This window comes from Ranitomeya variabilis, chromosome 2 (assembly GCF_051348905.1).
Source record: "Ranitomeya variabilis isolate aRanVar5 chromosome 2, aRanVar5.hap1, whole genome shotgun sequence".
NCBI lineage: Eukaryota > Metazoa > Chordata > Amphibia > Anura > Dendrobatidae > Ranitomeya > Ranitomeya variabilis.
Window position 1 is genome coordinate 467,083,071 of NC_135233.1, and position 13,165 is coordinate 467,096,235.

At 46.2% G+C, this 13,165-nt stretch overlaps 1 long non-coding RNA gene across 1 annotated transcript; it reads left to right on the forward strand.

Annotated features, from left to right (window-relative positions):
- Positions 1-6: 6 nt before the first annotated feature.
- LOC143809605 (uncharacterized) lies at positions 7-621 on the forward strand. The gene is made up of 2 exons (XR_013222354.1): positions 7-310; positions 371-621. It is a non-coding gene; the product is annotated as an uncharacterized LOC143809605 (long non-coding RNA).
- Positions 622-13,165: the final 12,544 nt, after the last annotated feature.

The following is a 13,165-nucleotide window of genomic DNA, read 5'->3' on the forward strand; positions in this document are numbered from 1 at the left end:
GCACAAGTCCTGCCATACACCAAGGACGGCGGTGGGGCTGAATAGTAGCTATGGGCAACCGTTGCATGGGACTTGCCATACACTGAGGCGCTAAATAGTTGCTATGGGCAACCATTGCACAAGTCCTGCCATACACTGAGGCGCTAAATAGTTGCTATGGGCAACCATTGCACAGGTCCTGCCATACACCAAGGACAGCGGTGGGGCTGAATAGTAGCTATGGGCAACACAGGACCTGCCATACAACTAGGACGGAGGTGCTAAATAGTTGCTATGGGCAACCAATGCACAGGTCCTGCCATACATCGAGGTTAGCGGTGCAAAATAATCACTATGGACAATTGTGGCACAGGAGCTACCATACACTGAGGATGGAGAAACTGAACAGTTGCTAAGGGCAACCATCCCAACAACACCCAGAAACAGGCTTCACTTCCCGCCGCGCACTGGTCCCTACAGACTGACACACACGCACTGCCTGACGTCTCACCACAGGTTTGACCCCAGCGTTCGCCACTTGAGAAGAGGACATTCCCCTCCGGGACACGAGCTGTGCCAGCCGGGGCACCCGGAACAGACGCGTCATTGCAGAGGACATGCTGTCTCTTCTTTTTTTTCCCCCCCAAAAAAGAGCTGCGATGCGATCACCCTGCGGCAAGGTCGGCAAAATGGAACCGGCGTCACACTTCCGGTGTTATATAACCGAGCGATCACGTGACCGGAAAGAGGCCGCGACTGAGCGCTAGAGGGAAAGGAGGCGCCATATTAGCGGAGCCCAGGCAGCGAGCAGTTGCTTTGTACTCTGCTGGTCCTCACTGCTATGTTCGTGTCCGGCTCTCATGGCCCTCACTCTTCATGGTCGTCCTGCAGATAAATTGATGGATAGACATTGTGGCCCCCAGTCATCATTGCACATTTTCCATTTTTTTATGTGAATATATCTCAACTAATCAGTATGTTTGCACAAGTGTTTCCAGTTATTCTCCGCGGTAATTTTATATATACCTGGAGTTTATATGTAAATTTCGCAGTAGTTTATTGGAACACTATTTTTTTTTTTTAACAAAATAGCCCAATTTCATCATTTGCATGTTTTTAGATTTTATTTCTTTTTTCCTTTTCTTAGTGGTATTCATTTTTTTCCTTCAACATGGTGCATGCGGATCATGAATTTTGCGCAAAGTCAAGTTTTTTTTCTTTTTTGTGACTTTTTAGTAAAAAAGAAAGTCACCCGTTATGTAAAATGGTTAAAAAAATTGGTGAAAATATCTGGAAACCTCCTAAACTTGAGTCCACAAAGGCGAATTGAAAAAAAACAAAAAAAAAACGGTGCACACATAAAAATAGACTTGTAAAAAGGTGTAAATGGAAAGCAAAATGTGGGATAAATGGAAAAAAAAAACATGCACAACAACAGGTTCAAATGCAGTAATGAATCGGGACCTTTTTTTTGTCTTCTGGTATTCGTTGACAATTTTTGCCCCAATTTCTTCAAAATGGTGCACACTGTTCATGAATTTTGTCAATTTATTTTTGTCTTAAAGGGGTTGTCCAGGTTTGGCATGAAAGTCTGTGGCCAGAAGTATGCATAACGCATGGTTGTGGTCATTTGACCACCTGGTCTCTGCACCAGATAATCCTTAGGGCTCATTTCCACATGCGAGGCACACGTCCGTATCTCGCATGTGGAAACCAAGCTCTGGCGCCGGCACTTTGGAGCGGAGCGTGCAGCTCCATGTGTTCCTATGCGGCCGCACGCTCCGCTCCTCAGTGCTGGCTCCACAGCTTGGTTTCCACATGCGAGACACGGACGTGTGCCTCGCATGTGGAAATGAGCCCTAACAGTGCGTACACTGCACGATGTGAGGATTCATAAGTCTGCTGACTTTTGTGCCAAATCTGGACAACCCCTTTAATCCTTTCTTCTGCTTATTTAGTGCAAAAAGTTCCATGTTCCTCAAAATTTGCAACGTAAATTTTGATGTACAAAAAAATAAAAATTGCACCGTGTGAACAGGATTGGAGAATACTTGCGCAAAAAAATGTGTAACTTTTTGAAAAAGTTGTATTTGTTTAATCTGTAACCTAAAAATGCAGAAAAACTTGCAAAAAAAATGCAATAATGAATCGAGCCCAAAGGAGCTGTCTTTTTTATTTTGCGCGAAATTCATGAACCACGTGCACCATTTTGAAGAATGTGGCTTAAAAAAAGATTAATGAATATCACAAGATAAAAAAAGAAGTAAAAAAATGAAAACACAACCTTCTGTGTTACAAACGTATTCTCCCCCAGGGGAATTACTTCTAGGGAAGATTAGACACCATACAGCTGCCCATAGAGACCTCTGTAGGGATTGTACCATGCTGTAGGGTAGTCGCAGCTTTTTACTACAGCTCCTTTTTTGGCAAAGCCTCAGTAGTGTTTTAACAGCTGCTGACCAAGCGCAGTGTTTACAGCTCCCAGAATATATTTCTAGCTATGAGAGTTAACTTCAGCTAAAAGACTGTAGCAGATATAACTGTATTGTGCATGGAAGGTGACATAACCACAGTCCTATAGGTTTATTATTTCCTTCTTCAGCCAGTATGTATAGGGTATGAGGAACGAACATGATCGCGTTCAAAATCTGTGTCCACCGATTCATAAAATATAGGCGCAGTGGTGGTCTAGTGAGCAACATGCCAATGGACAAGCAGTTGAGCAAAGCTCAGTGCGGTTGGGGGCACAAAGTGCTGAACGTTCTGTCTTATTACATGTTATGTTACAATGTGGAGGCTTATTCCAAACTTTGGTACTTTCACATTCTGTCTGGGCATCAATTCTTCTGGGGTATTCCTAATAACAAACACTGGCCATACAAATAGTCTATGCAGAGTGCAGATAAATAATGCCATGCCCATAGTAACAGTGCATTATAATACGAATTATACAAATAATAAGAATAGTACCACGCAGTGCATACAGAGCCGACGGGAATTTTTGCCAGAGTGTCATTAGAAAAGGATCTCTGATGCTGACAATTTGAGTAATTAAACCTGTAGTCAACATTAAGTAAAATGGCAAAATGCTTGTGTGATGAGACAGCATTTATTCTTAATTAGGCCAGACATATTTTTCTTTCGTGGTTCAAGAGACATAGGCCTTTGTTCATATGAGCCTGAATGTTGACTCTTGATATTTGTTGCAAATTATTGTGCTGCTATCCTTGGAAGACATGGACTCAGGATGATTGAAAATCAATGTTTGCTAATATGCTGATTACCCATTTTATTAGTCCATGAAGCTTGTTGACCTGCATACAGTGAATGACAAATTATGCAGATTAATTGAATACTTGAGCAATGAAAGATGACCTCATCCCACCTCTACCTTGACTTGGGGATGATGGCCTGAAGGACAGTTGCGAACTATAAAAGAAGGATCTGCCTCTGTTTCCAGAAAGACTCTACATGAGAGTAGCCAATGCACCATGGCTTCAATCAGAGGACTACAGATTTGAGACACTCTACAGGACGCCAGTTTAGGAGACCACGGCCCAAGCTGGAGGAATACAGATCTGCTCCATTGAGCATCACTGAACTCATGGAAACATTCGGAGAAGCCAGGTTGGGACAATTGAGTCATCTGGCCCTATGGAGACTTTTGGAGAAGCCAGGTTGGGACAATCGGGTCACCTGGCCCCATAGAGACATTTGGAGAAGCCAGGTTGGGACAGGCTACCTGGCCACGTACCTCAATGGGCTGTCAGTATTACGGATCTGCAACACAGGACAAAAGTAGGGGGGAAACTGACCCTGCACTATGACTAGGCTGAAACCCTACGATGGAGTGGAAGGCCCATTCCTTGCGAATAGACCCACCGTCGATCCTAGGTTAATCTCAAGCAAAGACCTATAGATAAGGGGAAGGTGTACCCTAAAAGAACTAAGGACTGGGTACAAAAACGGGTCACCTCCTAGTAGAAAACAGAGAAGGCTACAGAAACCAATCAAAAACAGAAACTAAGGCTAGCAGACCCAGAGGTACCAGTACTGCACAAAACACACAGAACACTAAGCAAAGCACCAAGCTAGAGCTCAAGCAGATTAACACTGTTGTCCAGCAAGGACTGGGGGCAGGTGCTGGTTAATAAAGAGTGAAACAAACACCTTACCCAAGACAAACCCAGGACCAGAGGAAAAAGACCAGCAGACAGAACTCCACAAGAAAATGGCGGATAGTAACAAACTAAACAGATTCTAACAGCTTCCTAAGCTTGTCGTTGCCTCCTCTCTGTGGGTGCTTGACAAAAGCGAAGTGACACTGGTGGGAGTAATTGACTCTGGAAGCCTGTTGTGAATTCCGTTCTCGGGCTCCCTCCTGTGGTCATGAGTGGTACTGTGTGAGTTTGGTCTTGGGCTCCCTCTGGTGGCCTTTAGCGATATGGCTGGTCTTGGCTGGGCTCAGCTGTTTCATCTCCTGCTAGGTTGGGCCTATTTAACTCACCTGGACCTTTACTTGTCGCCTGCTGTCGGTGTATTCAGTCCTGATCCTGTGCTCTCCTGAATATTCCTTGTGACCAGTCTCCTGCTATGAGAAGCTAAGTTTGCTTGTTCAGTTTCTCATTATTTCCTTGAAAACGTTTCTCATTATATAATGAGTTCAGCCCAGCTTGCTTTTATGTGATTTTTTGCTTGCTGGTTAGTTCTGGGGTGCAGAGTGCGCCCCTCACATCGTGAGTCGGTGTGGGGGTTCTTGTATTCTCTGCGTGGTTTACTTTTGATAGTTTTTGTACTGACCGCACAGACACCTATCTATTTTCTGCCTATCTAGTATTAGCGGGCCTCATTTGCTAAATCTGTTTCATCTCTACGTTTGTGTTTTCCCCTTGACTCACCGTTATTATTTGTGGGGGGCTATCTAAAACTTTGGGGTACATTTCTCTGAGGCAAGTGAGGTCTTTGCTTTCTCTCTAGGGGTAGTCAGTTTCTCAGGCTGTGACGAGACGTCTAGGTTTTCAGGTAACGTTCCACAGCTGCCTTTAGTGTGTTTGGATAGGATCAGGATTGCGGTCAGTATAGCTTCCACATTCCCAGAACTTGTCCTATATACTCAGGGTATATTTGTCAGGTCAGTTTTAGATCCTACCACCAGGACCATAACAGTACAGCAGGCCCGAAAGTGTTAATACAGCTAAAGAGGGAGAAGAGAAATCTTAAGGTCATTTTTTTTTTTTCCTCTGCACTGTGTTTTGCCTCTCTCCTCCCCTTAATCTCTGGGTGGTTCTGTATGCAGCTACTAATATGGACATTCAGAGTCTGTCTTCTAGTGTGGATCATCTCACTGCAAGGGTACAGGGCATTCAGGATTATGTAGTCCGCAGTCCTATGTCAGAGCCTAAAATACCTATTCCTGAGCTGTTTTCCGGAGATAGATCTAGGTTTTTGAACTTTAAGAATAATTGTAAGTTATTTCTTTCTCTGAGACCTCGCTCATCTGGCGACTCTGTTCAGCAAGTCAAAATTGTTATTTCTTTGTTGCGGGGTGACCCTCAAGATTGGGCATTCTCTTTGGCGCCAGGAGATCCGGCACTGCTAAATGTTGATGCGTTTTTTCTGGCGCTTGGAGTGCTTTATGAGGAACCAAATCTGGTAGACCAAGCAGAGAAAGTTTTGCTGGCTCTCTCTCAGGGTCGGGATGAAGCAGAGGTTTATTGTCAGAAGTTTAGGAAGTGGTCAGTGCTCACTCAGTGGAATGAGTGCGCCCTGGCGGCGATTTTCAGAAAGGGTCTTTCTGAAGCCCTTAAAGATGTTATGGTGGGGTTCCCCACGCCGGCGGGTCTGAATGAGTCAATGTCTTTGGCCATTCAGATTGATCGGCGTTTGCGGGAACGCAAACCTGTGCACCCTCTGGCGGTATTTTCTGAGCAGAAACCTGAGCCTATGCAATGTGACAGGATTCTGACCAGAGTTGAACGGCAAAACCACAGACGTCAGAATGGGTTGTGCTTTTACTGTGGTGATTCTGCTCATGTTATCTCAGCATGCTCTAAGCGCACAAAAAGGGTTGCCAAGTTTGTCACCATTGGTACTGTACAACCTAAATTCATTTTGTCTGTTACTTTGATTTGCTCTCTGTCATCCTACCCAGTTATGGCTTTTGTGGATTCAGGTGCTGCCCTGAATTTGATGGATTTGTCATTTGCCAGGCGCTGTGGTTTTATCTTGGAGCCTTTACAATTCCCTATTCCGCTAAAGGGAATTGATGCTACACCATTGGCCAAGAATAAACCTCAGTACTGGACTCAATTGACCATGTGCATGGCTCCTGTACATCAGGAGGTAATTCGCTTTCTGGTGCTACATAATTTGCATGATGTTGTCGTGTTGGGTCTGCCATGGCTGCAGGCTCATAATCCAGTCCTGGATTGGAAAGCAATGTCTGTGTCAAGTTGGGGGTGCCAGGGGATTCATGGCGATGCTCCTTTGGTGTCAATTGCTTCTTCTACTCCTTCTGAAGTCCCTGAATTTTTGTCGGACTACCAGGATGTATTTGATGAGCCCAAATCCAGTGCCCTACCTCCTCATAGGGATTGTGATTGTGCCATAAATCTGATTCCTGGTAGTAAGTTCCCTAAGGGACGACTTTTTAATTTGTCTGTACCAGAACATACCGCTATGCGGAGTTATATAAAGGAGTCCTTGGAGAAGGGACATATTCGCCCATCCTCGTCCCCTTTGGGTGCGGGGTTCTTTTTTGTGGCCAAGAAGGATGGTTCTCTGAGACCCTGTATAGATTATCGCCTTCTAAATAACATCACGGTCAAATTTCAGTATCCCTTGCCACTGTTGTCCGATCTGTTTGCCCGGATTAGGGGGGCCAGTTGGTTCGCCAAGATAGATCTTCGTGGAGCGTATAATCTTGTGCGCATAAAGCAGGGCGATGAATGGAAAACAGCATTTAATACGCCCGAAGGCCATTTTGAGTACTTGGTGATGCCTTTTGGGCTTTCTAATGCACCCTCTGTGTTTCAGTCCTTCATGCACGATATCTTCCGAGAGTACCTGGATAGATTTATGATTGTGTACCTGGATGATATTTTGGTCTTTTCTGATGATTGGGAGTCTCATGTGAAGCAGGTCAGGATGGTATTTCAGGTCCTGCGTGCCAATGCCTTGTTTGTGAAGGGCTCTAAATGTCTCTTCGGAGTCCAGAAGGTTTCCTTTTTGGGCTTTATTTTTTCTCCTTCTACTATCGAGATGGATCCAGTCAAGGTCCAGGCTATTCATGACTGGACTCAACCTACATCTGTGAAGAGTCTTCAGAAGTTCTTGGGTTTTGCTAATTTTTACCGTCGCTTCGTCACTAATTTTTCTAGTGTGGTTAAGCCTTTGACTGAGTTGACCAAGAAGGGTTCTGATGTGACGAATTGGTCTCCTGCGGCCGTGGAGGCCTTTCAGGAGTTGAAACGTCGGTTTTCTTCGGCTCCTGTCTTGCGCTAGCCCGATGTCTCTCTTCCCTTTCAGGTCGAGGTTGATGCTTCAGAGATTGGAGCAGGGGCTGTTTTGTCGCAGAGAAGCTCTGATGGCTCTGTGATGAGACCATGTGCTTTCTTTTCAAGAAAGTTTTCGCCTGCCGAGCGGAATTATGATGTTGGTAATCGAGAGTTGTTGGCAATGAAGTGGGCATTTGAGGAGTGGCGACATTGGCTTGAGGGAGCCAAGCATCGTGTGGTGGTCTTGACGGATCACAAGAATTTGACTTATCTCGAGTCTGCCAAACGGTTGAATCCAAGACAGGCTCGATGGTCGCTATTTTTCTCTCGTTTCAATTTCGTGGTTTCATATCTTCCGGGTTCGAAAAACGTGAAGGCTGATGCCCTTTCTAGGAGTTTTGTACCTGACTCCCCGGAAGTTTCTGAACCGACTGGTGTTCTCAAAGAGGGGGTGATTTTGTCTGCTATCTCTCCTGATCTGCGACGGGTGTTGCAGGTGTTTCAGGCCAATAGACCTGACCGTTGTCCACCGGAGAGACTGTTTGTCCCAGACAGATGGACCAGTAGAGTTATTTCCGAGGTTCATTCTTCGGTGTTGGCGGGTCATCCTGGGATTTTTGGTACCAGGGATTTGGTGGCGAGATCCTTTTGGTGGCCTTCCTTGTCGCGGGATGTGCGTTCCTTTGTGCAGTAATGTGGGATTTGTGCTTGGGCCAAGCCTTCGTGTTCTCGTGCCAGTGGATTGCATTTGCCTTTGCCTGTCCCGAAGAGGCCTTGGACGCATATTTCCATGGATTTTATTTCGGATCTTCCTGTCTCTCAGAAGATGTCTGTCATCTGGGTGGTTTGTGATCGTTTTTCCAAAATGGTCCATTTGGTACCCTTGCCTAAGTTGCCTTCCTCCTCCGATTTGGTGCCATTGTTTTTTCAGAATGTGGTTCGTTTACATGGTATTCCGGAGAACATTGTGTCCGACAGAGGATCCCAGTTTGTGTCCAGATTATGGCGATCCTTTTGTGCTAAGATGGGCATTGAATTGTCTTTTTCGTCAGCCTTCCATCCTCAGACGAATGGTCAAACCGAACGAACTAATCAGACCTTGGAAACTTATTTGAGATGTTTTGTTTCTGCTGACCAGGATGATTGGGTGACCTTTTTGCCATTGGCTGAGTTTGCCCTCAATAATCGGGCTAGTTCTGCTACTTTGGTTTCACCTTTCTTTTGCAATTCTGGTTTTCATCCTCGTTTCTCCTCGGGTCAGGTTGAGTCTTCTGACTGTCCTGGGGTGGATTCTGTGGTGGATAGGTTGCAGCAGATTTGGAACCATGTGGTGGACAATTTGACTTTGTCCCAAGAGAAGGCTCAGCGCTTTGCTAACCGCCGTCGCTGTGTGGGTCCCCGACTTCGTGTGGGGGATTTGGTATGGTTGTCTTCTCGTTATGTCCCGATGAAGGTTTCCTCTCCTAAGTTCAAGCCCCGTTTCATCGGTCCTTATAAGATTTTGGAAATCCTCAACCCTGTGTCTTTTCGTTTGGACCTCCCAACATCGTTTGCCATTCATAATGTGTTCCATAGGTCATTGTTGCGGAGATATGTGGTGCCTGTGGTCCCTTCTGTTGATCCTCCTGCTCCGGTCTTGGTCGAGGGGGAGTTGGAGTATGTGGTGGAGAAGATCTTGGATTCTCGTATTTCGAGACGGAGGCTTCAGTAGTACTTAGTGAAATGGAAGGGTTATGGTCAGGAGGATAATTCCTGGGTTGTCGCCTCCGATGTCCATGCGGCCGATTTGGTTCGTGCCTTTCATTTGGCTCGTCCTGATCGGCCTGGGAGCTCTGTTGAGGGTTCGGTGACCCCTCCTCAAGGGGGGGGTACTGTTGTGAATTCCGTTCTCGGGCTCCCTCCTGTGGTCATGAGTGGTACTGTGTGAGTTTGGTCTTGGGCTCCCTCTGGTGGCCTTTAGCGATATGGCTGGTCTTGGCTGGGCTCAGCTGTTTCATCTCCTGCTAGGCTGGGCCTATTTAACTCACCTGGACCTTTACTTGTCGCCTGCTGTCGGTGTATTCAGTCCTGATCCTGTGCTCTCCTGAATATTCCTTGTGACCAGTCTCCTGCTATAAGAAGCTAAGTTTGCTTGTTCAGTTTCTCATTATTTCCTTGAAAACGTTTCTCATTATATAATGAGTTCAGCCCAGCTTGCTTTTATGTGATTTTTTGCTTGCTGGTTAGTTCTGGGGTGCAGAGTGCGCCCCTCACATCGTGAGTCGGTGTGGGGGTTCTTGTATTCTCTGCGTGGTTTACTTTTGATAGTTTTTGTACTGACCGCACAGACACCTATCTATTTTCTGCCTATCTAGTATTAGCGGGCCTCATTTGCTAAATCTGTTTCATCTCTACGTTTGTGTTTTCCCCTTGACTCACCGTTATTATTTGTGGGGGGCTATCTAAAACTTTGGGGTATATTTCTCTGAGGCAAGTGAGGTCTTTGCTTTCTCTCTAGGGGTAGTCAGTTTCTCAGGCTGTGACGAGACGTCTAGGTTTTCAGGTAACGTTCCACAGCTGCCTTTAGTGTGTTTGGATAGGATCAGGATTGCGGTCAGTATAGCTTCCACATTCCCAGAACTTGTCCTATATACTCAGGGTATATTTGTCACGTCAGTTTTAGATCCTACCACCAGGACCATAACAGAAGCCCTGAAGTCGCAGCTGCTCTAATCCCAGAGAGCTAGTGGAAGGGTGAGACTGTAATTTGCACCATCTTTTGTATTTGCTGAGACTATTCTATATGTCATTGTCCGTTGGAGGTTCAATAAATTATTGCCACACAATTTTACCCTCACCCTGTGTTGTCTGAGTAGTATTCTGCCCATGGGAAAGAAGTGCAGGCATTCAGAAGGATGAGCCCTGGTCCATGCGGTCTTTCAAAAGACTGCTGGGCTAGAGGACGAGAGCACTCACTGACCCTCGTGTCCCCACACTTTGTGGCAGCTGGGGGATACTACTCAGCCCGGTGGAGCTGCGGGAGACTTGTGTTCGTAGACACAATCTAAAATCTCCACAACCATGGATGCAGATAGACAGTCGCTGCAGACCATAACGTAGGTGAGGAATCCATAGCAGGTTTCGGGTGCCACCATGTCCAAACCCATCAGCTCGGCCTTGAGAAGAGGACCGGAGTATATATACAGCCTTAACAGAAAACAGCAACTACAGGAGTTGTGCCAGCTTCAACAGATCGAATACAGAGCCACCGAGATTCGGTCTGATTTGATACAGGAATTGGTCCTTTGGGACACCCGGAACGTCGTGTAGAACGATGAGTTTGACCAAGAGGAATTGAATTGACTGCCAAATCAAGGATCTAGTGGCAGTCTGGAATCAAGCAACCAGAACCCAGGTGTTGTTGGTCGCATTTGGACGCTGAGTATCAAGCGGGAGAAAGAGCTGGAGGAGTTGCTCTATTGGTATGGGCAGAATCATACCACTGAGCTGTATAATCGTGGGGGAAGCAGTGCCACAGCATTCGCCTTCATCAGCTTCCCTGTGTTGTCTGAGTAGTATTCTGCCCACCGAAAAGAGTGTGGGTGTTTAGTGGGATGAGCCCTGGTCCATGCGGTCTTTGTAAAGACAGCCGGGCCAGCGGACGAGAGCACACACTGACTCTCATATCTCCACATCTTGTAAAAACAAGCAAGTTTGCAATTTACAGCTTATTAAAAATCCTTTCTGGATACGGGATTTTTAATTTATTGTGTACTGCTCAATGCCTAGGTTACCGGCCACCTCTATGGTCTATTAGTGGTGCTCAGTTTTCTAGGCATTGAATACATACCTGTAATTTTTTCGCTATAGAGCTTGCAAGTGCTGCTCCGAAGCTGGCTGAATTATTAAATCCAGCTAGCGTCAATGGCCCTGCGATCATCTGATGCTGCAGCATTAGAGATTGCACAGTTGGAGTGTCCGAAGTGTCTGTCCTTAGGAGTGCACCGACCCCTGGCAAGCAGGAAGCTACGAGACAGGAGCAGTGCACTATTGAAGAACGAAGATGAGAATAACTCTTTAATTCACTTTTGTAAAAAGAAAAAATAAACTGCATATAATTTTTCATGTTTTTAATCCATTCCTCGATGTTAATAAAAAAATTAAAAAAAATCTCCCTTATAATCACCTCAAGACTACAACAGTCAGTTCTAAAAGAGATGAGAAAGAACCCAAGGATAACAGCAGTTAAGGGTACTGTCACACTCTGCAACTTTCCAACGATCACGACCAGCGATACGACCTGGCCGTGATCGTTGGAAAGTCGTTGTGTGGTCGCTGGAGAGCTGTCACACAGACAGCTCTCCAGCGACCAACGATGCCGAGGGCCCCGGGTAACCAGGGTAAACATCGGGTTACTAAGCGCAGGGCCGCGCTTAGTAACCCGATGTTTACCCTGGTTACCATCGTAAAAGTAAAAAAACAAACCGTACATACTCACATTCCGGTGTCCGTCAGGGTGCCTCGCAGTCTGCTTCCCGCTCTGACTGAGTGCCGCCGTAAAGTGAAAGCAGATCACAGCGGTGACGTCAACGCTGTGCTCTGCTTACTTTCCGGCCGGCAGTCAGAGCGGGAAGCAGACTGCGAGGGACCCTGACGGACACCGGAATGTGAGTATGTACTGTTTGGTTTTTTACTTTTACGATGGTAACCAGGGTAAACATCGGGTTACTAAGCGCGGCCCTGCGCTTAGTAACCCGATGTTTACTCTGGTTACAAGCGAACGCATCGTTGGATCGGTGTCACACACACCGATCCAACGATGACAGCGGGAGATCCAGCGACGAAAGAAAGTTCCAAACGATCTGCTACGAAGTACGATTCTCAGCAGGGTCCCTGATCGCTGCTGCGTGTCAGACACAGCGATATCATATGGATATCGCTGGAACGTCACGGATCGTACCGTCGTAGCGACAAAAGTGCCACTGTGAGACAGTACCCTAAGACAAAAACTGATAACAAGAAGGATACAACAAAGAAAGACTTGTTAAGGCTGACCTGGTGATGTAAGCCAGGGTGACCAATACAGAACAGAGGGAAAGGGTCTTGGCAGATGACTCATAGATCAACGACTAGGACAACAGATTACGAGGACAGCAGACAAAAAGGGTGTCAGATCGCATAGATGAGTGTATGGATGCACAAGGGTACAGCAATTTTAGGAAACTGGTATCTTCCATCATGGTCGCAGTTAATCACAGGAATATATTCTGGTATCTGCCAGCAGTGCAGTGGTTAATCACCAGTATAACAGAAGTAAATGCAGTCTGGTATCTTCCAATAGGGAAATGTTTAATACCTGGGATGTATGCAAATTGGGTCTCGTAGTAAGGAAATGGTTAACCTCAGGATAAAAGTGTAGTATAAGAAAAATAGAGACTGAAGAGATGCATTACCTTGATTGCAGACAGGGCCGCCATCGGGGTATTATTGCCCTGACTGGCGTATGGGGCCCGATGAGCAGAGGGGCCCCGCATCGGGCCCTGTCTCTTCTGCTCATCGGGTCCCAGCGGCAGGCTTCTACTGGTGCAGTAACTGAACCTGCATCTGAGATGCAGATTCAATTAAACTCTATTGCCGTGCGGGCCCATTGGAGGCTGGCAGCTGACATCAGTGTGCACGTCGCTGGTGTATGACGTCATTGTCATTCGCCG